This window comes from Perissodus microlepis, chromosome 9 (genome assembly GCF_051167445.1).
Source record: "Perissodus microlepis isolate ML-2025 ecotype Zambia chromosome 9, ASM5116744v1, whole genome shotgun sequence".
NCBI classification, from domain to species: Eukaryota; Metazoa; Chordata; class Actinopteri; order Cichliformes; family Cichlidae; genus Perissodus; species Perissodus microlepis.
Window position 1 is genome coordinate 29,859,517 of NC_140469.1, and position 16,024 is coordinate 29,875,540.

At 40.2% G+C, this 16,024-nt stretch overlaps 1 protein-coding gene across 1 annotated transcript in view; it reads right to left on the reverse strand.

The window, feature by feature from the left end:
• Window positions 1-16,024, reverse strand: part of LOC146380774 (LIM zinc-binding domain-containing Nebulette-like) — a 54,022-nt gene that overhangs the window by 31,295 nt on the left and 6,703 nt on the right. The window lies entirely within an intron of this gene.

The window sequence follows — 16,024 nt, forward strand, 5'->3', positions numbered from 1 at the left end:
ATGTTATAAATGTATTTTCAATAATTAAAAACATTAAATCAGTAAAACAAAACCCATCAATATGAACATACGGTAAATGTTACTGTCTTTCTTGTAGATTCCTGGAAAATCTTAAGTCAACATCAAACTAAATTAATGAAAATACTCTGAAAAATGCAAAACTTGGAGAGGAGGAAGCTCTCTCTCTCTCTCTCTCTCTCACACACACACACACACACACACACACACACACACCTCTTCATTACATCCCAGGTCACAGACAGTTCACAGTCTGAGGTGCTGCAGCGTCATCCTCCATAAACAGCTCCTCTCTGAGCTGGCTCGGCTCGGCTCGGCTCGGCTCAGGTCTGAACGCCACAGCTCGTCTCATGTTGGGAAAACCAGCAACAGATCTACTAAAGGACTAATCCACCGATTTCAAACTCAGATATCCACATCCATGAAGCTATGGGAAGCTTCAACTGACTGATGTTTAAATGAATACTGAATATAATGAATGTTAAATGAATATTTAACTTTAATCAATGTTAAGTTGGTATTAGACTTTTAAAAGACACCCTGCACTACAAACCTGCAGTGAGGCACTAGGACATCTTATCACTTCAACATGAACGTTTTTATAAAATTTCACCCTTTTCAATTAAAACCTCTGAATAAACCTGGAAATATCCATCAGACATGTTTCTGCCACATTATGTGCTTTGTACATATTTGATGCCACCAACCAGTAATGGCGGTCTCTGGTGGTCTCTGGGGTCAAGTACATGAGAAAGTGGGCTAAAATCAACTTGAACTAATAAATGATCACAAGCAAAAGGCAGTTTTCCAAAGCTTCCCAGTTTCAGGCTGAAACAGACATGCTTTTTACTAAAGTGATGAAAAACGATGCAACATTGTTCTGCTGTTAGAGCACGTTTGAAAGCATCAGTGTCACTGACTCACTGCTGCAAGGCAGTTATTCACTGTAGAAAGTGGAAGTAAGAATAAAGATGGAGCATGGAGAGTTGCTGTATTTCAAAAATCTCCCATGAGACGAGGCTGTTTTTATTTATCTGGGGGTTTTTTTGGCCTCAAAATTGTGAAACTCAAAAGTGTCAATATCAGGATGCATGAACAAAATAAAATTCATAGGAGCATGGGGGTACAGCGGTTAGCACTGTTGCCTCACAGCAAGAAGGAACTCGGGACCTTCTTGCTGTGAGGCAACCCCACCAACAGGCCGGGGTCTTTCTGTGTGGATCCCACAATCGTTTATATCTTTGTAGATCTAACAGTTAAACTGAGCACCGAACTGAATGTCAGATTATGATCGTGTGTCACAATAAGATGTATCACCTACTTCAGACATTTGAGGGATATAGGCTGAAACTGATGCCTGGATGAAATAAGATCTCAACATGCAATTTAAGACTTTTGTTCTGTGTTGAGTGTTGATTAAATGAGACAATATTCATTTAGTTCAGTATGGAGACTGAAGATGTACTAAACAGCTGATATAGCAGCTGTTTTGGCTCTGAGTTGGACTTTTGGGGTGTTATGTATGATCACTAGAATGATAAAAATATCCTTTATGGTTGTGTAAATGAACCACAAAGTAAAAATCTTTAAATGGCTTTTTTTTTGGCATCCTGGGCAGAAATGTCTTTGGCTCTGAATAAAATCACTTTGGAAGGTTCCACAGTTCTTTTATTCAGTAAAAATCTGCATAAATAAGATAATAAATTGCATAAATATGAAATTCAACTTCAAGAATATTTGGAGGATGTTTAAATGTCAGCGATGTTGGTTGGCTTTTGGGAACCAAAGGAGCATTAGGACCCAGAAACAGATAATGTTGTCACTCAAAAAAGTCAGACTGCCACGACCCGATGGACACATCATGTGTAAAGGTGATGGGCCAGCAGCTTTGACAAACTACCATTACTTCAACAGGCTGGCTTCATAAAGTTCCCCCATTGTGTCACTATTTAAGTAGAGTTAACCTGAATCCTCTCCCACAGCGGAGTGATAAAGCTGCTGAACCGTAGCTTCTGCCGACTTCAGTTTAATTAGTTCACCTTCATTGCCACCATTTAACCACCCCTCGTGGCTTTGTGTTGGTGGCAGGCCCAGATAAAAGGCCATGAGAAATGAGGGAATTTATTCAGGCTGCGCTTATTTAAGTAAGAGATACTATCAGTCCGAAGATTTAATAGCAGCCTGCCGGCAAGATCCACAACTGAGATGAGAAGAAGTCTGAGTTTAACTCTGAGGGCTACAGAGAAAGATGTAAGAAAGAACTGATGATGGCTGATTTTAGCTTTTTCTTTCTAGGAGAAATCACATATCAAAACACACCAACATCACACACACTCCCACCACCACACACACTCCCACCACCAACACCACACACACACTCCCACCACCAACACCACACACACTCCCACCACCAACACCACACACACACTCCCACCACCAACACCACACACACACTCCCACCACCAACACCACACACACTCCCACCACCAACACCACACACACACTCCCACCACCAACACCACACACACTCCCACCACCAACACCACACACACACTCCCACCACCAACACCACACACACACTCCCACCACCAACACCACACACACTCCCACCACCAACACCACACACACTCCCACCACCAACACCACACACACTCCCACCACCAACACCACACACACTCCCACCACCAACACCACACACACTCCCACCACCAACAAAATCACCACCACCAACACCACACACACTCCCACCACCAACACCACACACACTCCCACCACCAACAAAATCACCACCACCAACATCACACACACTCCCACCACCAACACCACACACACTCCCACCACCAACACCACACACACTCCCACCACCAACACCACACACACACTCCCACCACCAACACCACACACACACACTCCCACCACCAACACCACACACACTCCCACCACCAACACCACACACACTCCCACCACCAACAAAATCCCCACCAACATCATCACATACACTGTCATCACCAATAACATCAGTGCTACCACCATCAACAAGACACACACTGCCACCACTAATAGCATTATTACCAACATCATCAATACTAACAGCACCACTACCATCACATCAATACTACCGCCATTAGCAGCAACAGCAACACCACACACACTACCTCCACCACTAACATCACCAGCAACATCATCATACTAGCACCATCAATATTAATATCATCACCAACACAAACACCAGCAGCATCAACACCAAGATCAGGACCCACTGCGCTCCACAACACTCTAAATGTCTCCTTTATTGTGTGACAGTAACCTTTAATGTTTAACGTTTTACCCTTTTGAAAGCTGGTGAGGAATAACTTGTGAGCTCTCTTCTAAAACGAGCGGTTTCTGTCACATTTCAGAACAAAATGACTGGGTTTGCAACAGAAGTCAGTGAGGGTGATCTCTTTTGACATTATGCAGCTACCCTTGGAAAAACCTGGAAACTATCTGAATGGTCTTCACACCACGTCTCTATTGATGCATACTGAAATACCAAAACTCGCCATTAAAGGGGAAAAGAGTTAAATCCTTCCAGAGTTCATGACAGAAATAACTTTATTTTACTGTTTTACATGCAGTGTTACATTTTTCTGTAAGTTTTAAAATGTTTTTTTTATCATCAGCATTTAATAGAGTCTCTGATTGGAAAAGGTTGCAGTCACCAGGTGTCCTGCGATGTGTGAAACATCCGTTTTTATGTGCATGAACGTTCAGCCTGTTGTGTTACCTGTTGTCTGCAGCTAACACAAAGAAAGTCTTGCTGTGTTGAACGTTCTTTGTAGTGCATCCCTCTGGTTGTTGTAGTTCACTAAAAACAAGTTAAAGCCTTTTTGCAACTAAAAGAAGTCTCAACTTTCTTTATGGTCGACCTAATGACACCTTAGAAAATCTTTTTTTACAACAAAACTGTCTGACTCAGGTACAACAAGGATTAAGAATAAATGCATTGGTGAGAACCTGTACCAGCTTCCTGATCGTTCATCCCTCCACCAATAAATATCATAATCTTCCAGATTAAACTACCAACTCTAGTTTCCAGGAACATAACTCCTGCTTCTGCCTTCACCCACAGAGGAGCGATCTGTGCCACAAATTTTGGTTTAAAAGTTGCAGACGATGGCAGAAACTTAAAAAACCCGTCCGCCGTCATTAAGCGACACTGCTGCGTAGACAGGACCTTTGTCTCTGGTTCATGGAGATGAGTCTCAGTCAGCAAATGGTGGTGTTTTATATCTTCATTAAGAAGCTGACAAAAGACCACGCTGTCCTCAGTGGCTTTAACACTACATCTTTATTATGCTGAAGGAAAAGAGGAGAGGAGCGAGGGAATAAAAGAAACAGGAAGAAAGAGTAAAAAGAATGAAATGTAAAGAAGCTGGACAGCAAATGAAAAACAAAAGAAGATGAAGATAAATCAAAAGGAGATGGGATAAAAGGAAGAGGAAAAACACAAAGCAAAGAGTGAAGACAAAACATGTAGGTGAGGGAGGACAGGGAAAACAAACATAATATAATAAAAACGTAAAAAAATAAGAGGGAAGATATTTACGATTTTAAAAGAGCAGAAAAAGAACGTACAGTGAGTCTAACTCAGCCTCCTGAGAGCTTTTTACTCTCTTTGTATCGTGACACAGTTTCTGATGAAAGCACAATAACAACAACATAAACTGCAATGAATTCAGAGCTCCATCTCATCACAAGGCTGTGTATAGAGACGGAGCACTTCTAGCACCCGGACACTGTCTCTACTCATCTCTCTTCACTGTCCCTCGTCTTTCTGTTCACTCGTTCATGCGTGACGTTCTCAGCCGGCCTTCAATAGAGCCGTTGCTCATCCCTCTGTCTTCTCTTCCTCTAATTTTATTTCATGGCGATCACTGAGCCTCCCAGTCGCCCCCAGTAATCCTTCACATTTCTATTGATTTATTTTCTTAAAACTGTCTCTAACTCAGTCTTTGTCTCGGTATCTGCCTCTCTCCTCCTCTGCCGTTCCCCTCCTCGTCCCGTCTCGGCAGACTCTCGGGTCGAACCATGAAAGATCAGACGGAGGGTTACATAAGTTTTGTTATATCTTTTCAACAGCTTCGTCTCTCAATGAACTGCACTGTCTCTGTTTCTCACAGTCGGATTTATTCTCCCCACTCTCTTCTGCTTCTCTCTCTGAGCGACAGACTCGTTAGTTTCTGTCACAACACTGAGCTCTCTGCCCTGTTTTCATGTGTATTGTGAATTTGTGCAGAAACCCCCAAGAGAAGCACAGAAATTGAGAAAAATATTCTAAAAATACTGTAAAAAGAAAAAAAGTATGTCCATCCTGTGTTTCGTTAGGCTGGAAAGTTTGATGGAGCAAACAGGAAACAGATGAACTTTCTTCCAACATCAGTGACTCCAAAGGTTCTTTGTCCAAGCTTTTATTGTGAATATAGTTCCACTAAAACCCCATTAAAGGACTTTAATATGTTAACATAACCGAATACCAAGTGAGAAAGAAACTTATAAAGTGGTTCAGTAGGTTTGAAGCCACATGCTTTCATGACTCCACCACCTCCACCTGGATTGTAAAGTGGGCCTCATCACTGTGGGAGCTGGAAGCACTTCAGGAACACTTACATGGATAATTTTAAAAAGCGCCTACAACCTGCTCACGTTTGTGACTGCACACCATGTGTCATCCAGAAAGTGAGGCATGCATCTTCACTGTTTGATCTCAAATCCGTGGTCGTCTAGAGATCTACAAAACTACAAACAACTGTCATTGTCCAAATACCAAAGGACCAGACTGCACATGTAGTATCGTGGATGACATTAGCTCGTAAAGCAATTTGTATGAAAACGTAACCAGCCAGGTGTAAGTTACGGAGCCCCGCAGGGGACATGGGAGAAAAAAAAATTAAGACGGACTTTTGCGAGATCTCGCAAAAGTTTTACGAGATCCCGAGTTAGTTTTGCGAGATCTCGCAAAAGTCCGTCTTAATTTTTTTTTCTCCCATGTCCCCTGCGGGGCTCCGTAGTAAGTTGACTACACTGCATGAATCGGAAAATGATTCGTTCATAAAGTGAGCTGCTAAAGTAACTGTGCTATACTTTATCCACTGAGTACAGTTTACTGCATGAGACAGCTTGCAGTTTGTCCACATTAGAAGGAAATAACCAGACAATAGACAACTTTTCATTATGTTACAAAAAATGACAGGATGCCTCCATGAGATGAATGTCCTGCTGATTTGTTTTCACGTACTGATGCAGACAAATTACTCGATACTCAACTAAACTGCTACAGCTTTTTTAACCTTATGTATAATTTTATTTTGCTTTGTTTTATTATATTACTACTGTTATTGTACTATTGTAAGGTGACCTTGAGGGTTTTAAAGGCGCCTATAAATAAAATGTATTATCATTATTTTTATTAGTAGCAGTATTATTATGAGTAAAATCAGCTTACTTGTTCACAACAATCTGTTCAGGCATAGTCAATTAAAAATCTTAAATATTTGATTAAAAAACATATAATCTTCAGCCCGTGTTCAGTGAGTCAGTGCTAAGCTTTTGCACAAATGACATTATTAGATGTCAGTCGTTATTTGCCCCATTCATGTGTTTACGCCGTTCACTCTTTTGAAAACTCCCCACTTCTAACAGTTATTTAACTCTTGCAATCTGTGCTGCACGTCTCTGCTCCTGCACTCAAATTCAAAATTAATAATGCACAAACATCTAAAAACAGAGCAGTGAAGGTTTTAATAGATCTTAAAGGAAGCATTTCCTTCTGTGACTGATTTCTGCACAAACACCTGGAGGAGATGCTCAGCATCTACCTGCTTACTCTGTAAACTCAGCTGTGCTGAATAAGATGCATGAATTAAACAGAAGTTGTCTCCGTGTTACTTTCATTTGCATCGCCTCGGTGAAGAAGCAGAGACAGAAACGAACAGTATTTTCTCTCTGCGCTGTGAGGAGCACAATAAGACTGGAGTATGTGGGTTATGTGGGCAGTTGCATTACATAACCACACAGTCTTAACCACAACTATCTGAGCTGATAAAAGACTGTTAAGATGCACAATAATTCGACTAATGTTTACATTAAATACATGCACAGATCAGAAACGCTGATGAGAGGACGAGAGTGGATGAGAGTCGTTGGGACTTCAGTGTGATCTGTTCCATGTGTCTTCTTGTTCAAAGGAGCAGCTGGTGTGCAGTGTTACATAACCAGCTTTGATTAATACTAATTTGCATAAAGGATCATTTAATTAAACAGAAATATGTCATGCAGGAAGATTCCTCCCACAAACACAGTCAGCGGACTGTTTCTGCTGCGATGTGCAGGAAATCCTGGAAGCGTGTCACTAACTTGGTCTTTAATCAACTGCAATATAATCTGAGCTCAACTCAAAACATTGAGCAGCATTTGGAGTGAGGGTGTAAAATATCTTCACCTGAGACAACACACACACTGCCCGACCAGAAAGGTAAATACTGAATATACCTCAGCAAACAGGTGAGAGCCTGCTGGTTGTTCTAAGTTTATTTTTTTCTGAGCCAGAAATGAATATTTGAGGCAAAGTAAAATTCAACATTTTAACATATAGTCTGCAGTTTTGGAGTTCAAGCCCTATTTTTAAAATGTTCATGTTTATGGCTGCTACTAAAATGTTTTGTTCTCTGTGGAAAGTTTCCCCTTCACAACAATAGTTCTGAACTACAGCCATTTATACTGACAGCTGGACACCAACACAGGAAGCTACAGCCAATCAAGCTGAGACCTTATAACTTCCCTGAACTCGACCGCTACATCTTAAAAGGAATATTTGGACAAATAAGACGGCTCCAAGGTGCAGCCCTTCCAAAAAGTTTGTGCTCCTATTGTAGTAAAAAGAAATTCTGATATTTTACATAGTAAGTAGTTCATGTATGTGGCACTTTTCAAGAACAAAACATGCAAAATGCTATACAGTATTAATGAAATGAAATTATGTGATTAAAACAGTGATGATCAGAAGGATGCACCGTGAAATTTACACCTCTATTCAGAAAAATAAGATTCATTGAGATTAAAAATAGCAGAGAGGCTTTATAAAATAATGCGAGTGGTAATTACATGATGACCAATAAGACGATTCAAATCAGAAGATTCATTAAAAGAATACATTTGTGGTCAGAAATAAAATGTCCTAAGAGGAGAGACGGTCAATACTGAGTCTGAAAATAAGACTGTAAAAGCAATCAGGTCTCATAGCAGACTTTTACTTAAACATAACAAATTACTTTGTGTTGAATTTGTTAAAAAAAAGAAGAAAGAAAGTGTAGTGTAGTGCTAATTAGCAGGTACCTGAATTTGTGCGTTATGCCGCTACAATTTATGAATGCAACTTGCTACAGTGAGCATCAGCCTATAACTCCACACTCCATGTTCTCCATGTTTACATTGTGTCATTTAACATGATCCCAGGTCTGGTTCATGGTGGCTACGTGGGTACAGTCTCACTGACTGACTCACTCTTGCAGTCTGCCTCTAGTGGCCATTAGAGGAACTGCAGTATTTTTCCTGAAGGTTATTGCCGATACTAATAAACAAAAAAGAGCAAAAAATCTCCACATTTGAACAGAAATAAGAGAATGTGTTGTGTTTTAATTGTGCAAAAACCAAAATCTCCCCTTGTGTAATTGCTTGCTAATGTTTTCTTTTTTATATCTAAAGCAAAGACAGCTATTTGAGCCAGAGCAGCAGTCATGCAAATTTAATTACCTTGCATATAAAGCTAATGATCTGTCATGTAGCGCATGTGAGAATTAAAGAGACAATTTAATCTGACAGCGCTGACAAACGATGACTCTCAGGCCCTGCAGACAGTGGTCAAAGTTCGGCGTGTCAGAGCCTCGTTAATGAAACAGCTCAGAGGTCGAACGCTGTCCTGGTTCAGACACAACAGATTAAAACTCAACCCATGACCTGCCACAGGAATCCATGCGTGTGTGCCTTTGCCTGAAGAAAACACTGAGCCCTGTGTGTGAGAGGCGACAGCTTGAGGTTTCTCTGCAGCATTACTGCTTGTGAAAGCTAGTTTCTGGTTGCATTAGTCCATTAGTGAAGTCAGTAGGCATTGCGTGTTTGAGTTTTGGCTCTCATGTGCCTCTGTAATCCTTGTCCCTACTTGCCCCCCTGTTCTTTTTTTTGTTGCCCCCCTCCCCTTTTGGAGTGTAGATAGGATTTTGAAAAGCACGGGACTATGGTCGTTAGATCCGCAGACCTTTAGTTTCCCCCGAAGTGAAAAAGAGGTCAGTTGCGTCTGTCCTCACGTCTAACATAAAGAATCTTTATTTATACTCCAATAATAATTTAATATAAACGTTGTCCATGTTAAAAAGGACATATGTCATGGTCCTGAGATTTTTGTTGAAATTTGGTATTCTTAATTAATATATTTGAGTTTTTGGATTCTGCATTTATATTTTTGTCTTTGTAGACATTCTTTAGATTTGAACTTTGTTTATTTTATCATCAGATGCAAAAAAAGGCTGACTTATTATTGAATGCTGTGTCCTGCACTTTGGCTCCCAGATAAGCGAACAATCAATGCCAAACAATCCACACCTGACAGTATCACATGTGTCTGAATTAGACAGGTGAAGCAAGGATGTCAATAAAGCACATAAAAGGACTCTTTTCAATAGTGCATTAATTCAAGGTTGAAGGTTAAAGAATTTTCAGCGGTGGCCTCTTTATCCTTGTGTAATACATCAGCAGCACACACATTCACATTATTATCCATTTTTCTACAAATCTTTTCGCATTAGCCAAACTGTCAATTCAATGTATGATGTGCCTTTTTCATGTTTGTCATGTGTATCATCATATTTGAATATCTGTAGATTTGGAAATCATGCAAAATATTCAACTCATAAAACGCTTCAACAGAATTCCACTAGATGTACATCTAATGTAAGAAACCTGTTAAACCTTTACACCAAGCATCATGACGTTAAAGTTAACTCAGTTCACCCACGAACTGGTGAGTTTTTGCTTGTGTTGGTGCCACTGCTAAAACCTCCGGCCACAACTGTTGTGGATTGCAGCAGTGAGGATTCTGAGGAGGTGGTGACCAAAATTGGTTTCAATACAGTGATTAAAATCTCAGGATCCTTGGCATTAAAACCTTATTAGCTCACTGAAGAGTGACCGTAGCACTGCTGACACACATTTCAAGTTAACAGCCTATCTGGGTTAGTCTTGCAAAAAAGCTGCAAAACTGCATGTGGATGGAAGCTTCAGTGAGGGTGGGAAGAAAATACTTCTTTAACCTTTAAGGTTATGGGACTATTGTAGTGTTTTATAGCAATGAAGCTGATATTTAATGGAAGAAACTGTAAAATAAGTGCAAACTCAAAGAGCAGATGGGTGCTTAAAAGAAACTGTCAGGACTCAGCATTGCCACTGACTATAAATACTCTCTGTACCCACTTTAAAGTCTAAAGTTAAAAACTAGCATTTATTCCATTTCCTCCATTTAAATACTTCAATAAGGAAGTGTAGCTTTAACTCATTTTAATGATCAAACCTGCTATTTTACAAAGAACATCAAGAATAAAATGAGTGATAGAAAAAAGCTAAAAATAAGAAATGAGGCCATCAATTCAGATGTTATTGTTGTCACTATAGTGTTGACTTCAGCCACAGCTCAACAATGGTGAGGGATGACACAAGCAGCCAAGAAAAACATGGCTGCCGGGCTTTTGCACAATAGACAGCAGTTATATACGGCAGCACTAAAAACAAGGCGCGTCAGAGTCGCAGCCTCACAGAGACGCTGTAATTACAGGATGCTGGTTTGTACACTGAGCGCTACATGTAACAGTGAGGTACAAAAGCAAAACTCTCACTGATGAGTAAGAACTCCCTGCAGGAAGTCTGCAGCCACTTTCTGCACATAAACAAACCTGACAGGGTAACAAACAGACAGAGACAGCAGGCCAGGCAGCAGTGGAAGGAACTAATCACACACAGCGACTCAAAAAACTGGCAAGAAAGGGAAATATGGCTCCTTCATCTTTTTCCACCATTAACCTCCTAGGACCTGGCGTCCACATATGTGGACATCAAATTTTGGCTTATTTAGACCAAAATACTAAATTTTGCTCTACAAGGGCCTGATATCCACTTACGAGGACATTATCCTGCTACTGTTCTATCAAAATTTTAAACGCATATCTTCATATGTGGCTCTTATTTTTCTTAAAAACAAAAATAAGGTAAAAAAAAATCTGGTAATTCTTTGTTTTTACAGTCATCAGGCCCCAATCAGCCCAAATAGCAAAGAGAAATGAAAGATGCATGCAGTGGAAGAGTTCAGGTCTTAGGAGGTTAAGACTTTTGCTGGAACTCTGTATATTTTTAGGCTGCAGTTATAAATGTTTGATTTTTCCTGCATTTAAAGACAAAATTAATACAAAAGTTGAAGTTACCACGTTTTGAGACTTTGTGCTGAGAGACGGAGCTTGTTTTTGCGCCCCATACACCACACGGTTACAGAAGCAATGGTTTTATTTACTTTGTAACAACAACCCTGGACATTATATGCTGACTGGGACTCATTGATCACTACACGAGTCTCTGTCACATGACCTGTTAATACTTAAACCTTTACACAAACAGACGCCTGGCTTTTTCTTGTGAGTTCTCTTTGACTTTTTGCTTTTTCCCTCCCATCAGGAAACAGTTGATAATACGTTTATTAGATCTGATCACATTAAATGAAACATTAACAACAATCGTACCATATGTTAATTACAAGCCTCAAAATGAGCAATGATTTAATGCATTTAAAGCAGCGTCTTTAGTGGAACTATCTGTTGGTATCCAACATTGTTCATTTTTATGCATTTTGATTAAACCCTTGGAAACAAATGATGTACATCATTATATATGACATCAACAGAGTAAGACATTTTGCAAAAAATAAACTTAATTAAATATATCCTGTAAAAAAATCATAAATTGCTTTGCTTTGGAAAACAAAAAATGCAAATCATCTCCAAAAAGAAAATACTGTTCATGGTTGTAAATGAAAACAAAATGTTCCTGCCGCTGCAAGAGGGAGGACTTTTATTGGAGGGAGGACCGTTGCTTGGAGTGCTGTGGGCATCATTTTCAAACTCTTCTAGTCATTAATCGTTTATGAAATAACAGCCGTGTGATGGACTGGCAGCGTGTCCCGACCCTGATGGATGGAGATAACTATGCCACAGCAATGATTTACATCCTGTCCTTTGGACCTTCAAGTACAAATAAGGGAAAAACAGAATGTATACAGACAGATCCAACACTTGTCAGGTAATCAGTCTGCAGGCTGAAACCATTATCCAATTAGAAGCTTAGATTCTGCCATCAAATATCACTAAGCACAAGAATGAACAGTTATAAAGATTAAGAGAGATGTATTTGCTCAATAATCAGACTTGGACTTGGGCTACGCCCACATGGATGAGTTTGATGTATGGTTGCATGTTGCTTGTAGTCTAAAGTTTCTATTACTAACTGTACATATATGGTAGATCTAAAGATAAACGTTTTACAGGTATTATGGTCTGGGTTTCTATGTCATATCAAATGTTTTAACTTGGTAAAATTACTAAAAAAATCAACTTTTCTTTCCACTCAGGCCAGAAATCATTCTCATGTGTTTGTTCCCATAGTCTGAACGGTCCTCCAGGCCAGGAGAGGTGAAATGCATGATTGTGAGTTAAGTTCTTTCTAATTAAAAAGCCAAAAGCACCAAATGTGGAACGATAACATGAAACCTCAGATATATGTACGACTTTAAAGCTGCCGTGGTAAGTGGACCAATTTAATGACTGACCTGCTGTGACTTTCTTCAGCAGAGAGCAAACACACGCTAATGTGTTTTATGGGAAAAACACACACTAAAGCCATTAGAGTGTGTGAAAGTGGAGTGAGGGCTGACCTAAATTAACACACAATGTTACAGGCAGTGGTTAAACTCTATGCATACAAGTTATATGACACAAAACACAGACTTGGCTTTTTGTGCAGCAGAAACTTAGAGGCAAAAACAGCTTAAAGGTGCTTGTAGAAAACAAGTGTGAGTCATTCTCATTTAGCAAGTGACACAACATTTGTAAATCTCATTTCAGTTGATGGTGAGCAGACATGGGGGCTATCATGAGATAATGGTGTACCAGGGTATTTAGAAATCCCAAGGCCATCATTTTCAGTACTGTAATAAAATAAAGACAAGGACCCTGAACTGACATTATTTACTGCGTTTGACTACAGAGCAGCCTCAGCTGTGAAAGCAACAACCACTTAACTAACAAGATGAAAAACAAAAGTGCTTCTGTCCCTGTTTAAAAGCAGTTTGAGTTTAGTCCCTCTGATGAAGGTGAACCAGCGAACATTTTTCTTTTGATTGGCAGATTTAGTGCCGCACTATGGGACACTAGTGCTACGTCCTTGATCCCCGAGCCCAAAGGCATCAAACTCCAGGCCTCGAGGGCCGGTGTCCTGCAGGTTTTAGATGTGTCCTTCATCCAACACAGCTGATTTAAATGGCTAAATTACCTCCTCAACATGTCTTGAGGTTCTCCAGAGACCTGGTAATGAACTAAACATTTGATTCAGTTGCAGGGCTCGCAAAATCGCTAGCCCGACGTCACAGCAAATCATATTGTTAGTGAGTCCATTAAAATGCTCCAAAAGGCACCAGCAGCACACACATAACTGAGAAGGCCCTGTTTAAAGACCAGAAGCTGCCTGGGCAGGGACGCCTGTTAATCAAGCCTAATCCAGTTATCCAGGGGGGCCAGCTGTAAAACATCCACCTGACACAGTTGTTTTGAGGGGAAACAACCCAGAGAGGGCAAAACCAGAGTGTCTGTTTGACATTGTAACATGTGAGTCTACAGGAACTGATTCGTTTTAAGAGAGCACCTCAAGTGGTGCCTGCAGGAACTGCAGTTTTTGACACTTTAAGTTTTAGCTCTGGGTGTTCCTCTGTACTCATGGAGTGTTTAGAAGACATTTGCATGCACAGCTTGCACACAAATGACTTTTCATGGAAGAAAATACTGCCAAACCATGCTGGTTTTACCAGATGTTGTCTGTCACACTCGTTTACAACATGGAGACGTTAGCATGGGCAGAGCCTGGAGCTCCTTAACCATGCTGTTACTCAGTATTGTACATTACTCATACAACAATAATTGGATCAGTCACCTGATATTTCTGTTTATGTAGTTGTCTGATTGCACTACAACGACTTAAGTCCCGAGTATCTAAGCTTTAACGTATTTTTAACACAAATGCTGTGACAGAATTGTACCACAGAGGAGTGTCAGGAAGGGATGAGGCCATGAAAAACAGAAGGATACCACCCACCCCAAAGATGAAACACTTTCATAGAGTAAGACGTCTGAGTGAAAAAGCCACCAGTGTTATCGCTTTTAAGCTTAAAGAGTTGTTTGTTTACAGGACAAGAAATCTCTGAGAGGAAACACTGACCAGGTCAACACCAGGAAACGTATTTTTAACCACAGTCAAAGGTCGATTTAATGCCTCTGACTTTAAGCCCTGTTGTGAGTTTGTGTGTGAGGCCAGTAAGTCGATGCGGTGGACAAAGTGTACTTGTTCTCTTCACAGCTGGCTGCCATTCAAAAGATAACTTTCTGATAAAGCTCCTACAAATGTTCAGCTCATTTCAGAGACTTTGCTACAAACACACTGATACCTGCTTCCAGTATATAAATGCATCAACCAGGTTCTTGTTGTTTTCTGCTAAAAGCTTTTCTTACTATTTTAGTAAAGTCTGCAAGGACAGTAACTAATGGTTACACTGTAATACAATACATGAATGACTTGGCAACATCACTTAAAATCTTCTGGACATCGTCCAAATATTTACCTGCTTTTGTACGTTAATAACTCTGAGGGGTTTTCTTGTTTATTCTCCTACTTGGAAACTTTTAATTTGACTGTTATTAAATAATCACATGATTACAGAAAGTATTAAAATTGACAAACCTGTGGAGAGTTTTCTAGTTTTCTGCTTTAATAGATGTTAATTGTTGCAATGTGTAGTTAATGAGAACAATGTCCAGTAAGACTGTATACCAACAGCAGTGGTACCAGCGCACATCTGCGTTAGTGGAAGAAAGAGAGACGCCGTGTCATCAGGTCACCACCATGACCCGTTCAAATGCATCAAAGGTCTACGGTGTTCTCAGGTGTGATTACACCGTAAACAACGCTCTCTGCAGCAACAAACATAAAACACTTATAACAGCTGATGAGTGTGTCGAGTTTAACAGCCTGGAAGTCGAATTCAAAAAAACCTGCAGCTAACTTCAGCATTTCTGTTGCCAACATATAAGAAGCCGCACACTGTCTCTGAACCCTCAGTATGTAACCAGTAATAGTCCACTACTACTCTTGAATACATAAATGTGACATCCTCAGCATTTTCACTGAAAAGTTGACCTCAGAGCTTCAAACATTAGTCCGTCCTGATTGAGGAAAGTCTCGTCTCCTTAATCTACTTTGGAATCTGTTTAACTGTCAACAGTTTAAACAAAAAAACACCGAACAGCTGCACATTTAGCAGGAAGCAGTAGACAACAGCTGAGTGAATAAATCGAGTGTTGCATTCTTATTTTACTGGTCGATGCTGTTTGTTAGAGCAGGCTGCAACAAGGACAGACACTCAGATCATCAAACAACTAACAGTAACAGGGTCAAAGGTCAAAGGCACAACCTCCCAATAAGATACTACAACAAGGTCTGCAGCACAAGCTGTAATTTACTCCCATCATCCATCAAATGCAGATCCAAGTCTTGAATCCTTGGATTCTCGTCTGTGAAGGTCTGGCAGCGCACACTAAGTATCCTCTACTGGCAACAAACAGCAGTGTTGTGTCTCAATCTGCACAGATCATAACAAGCAGAACATGCT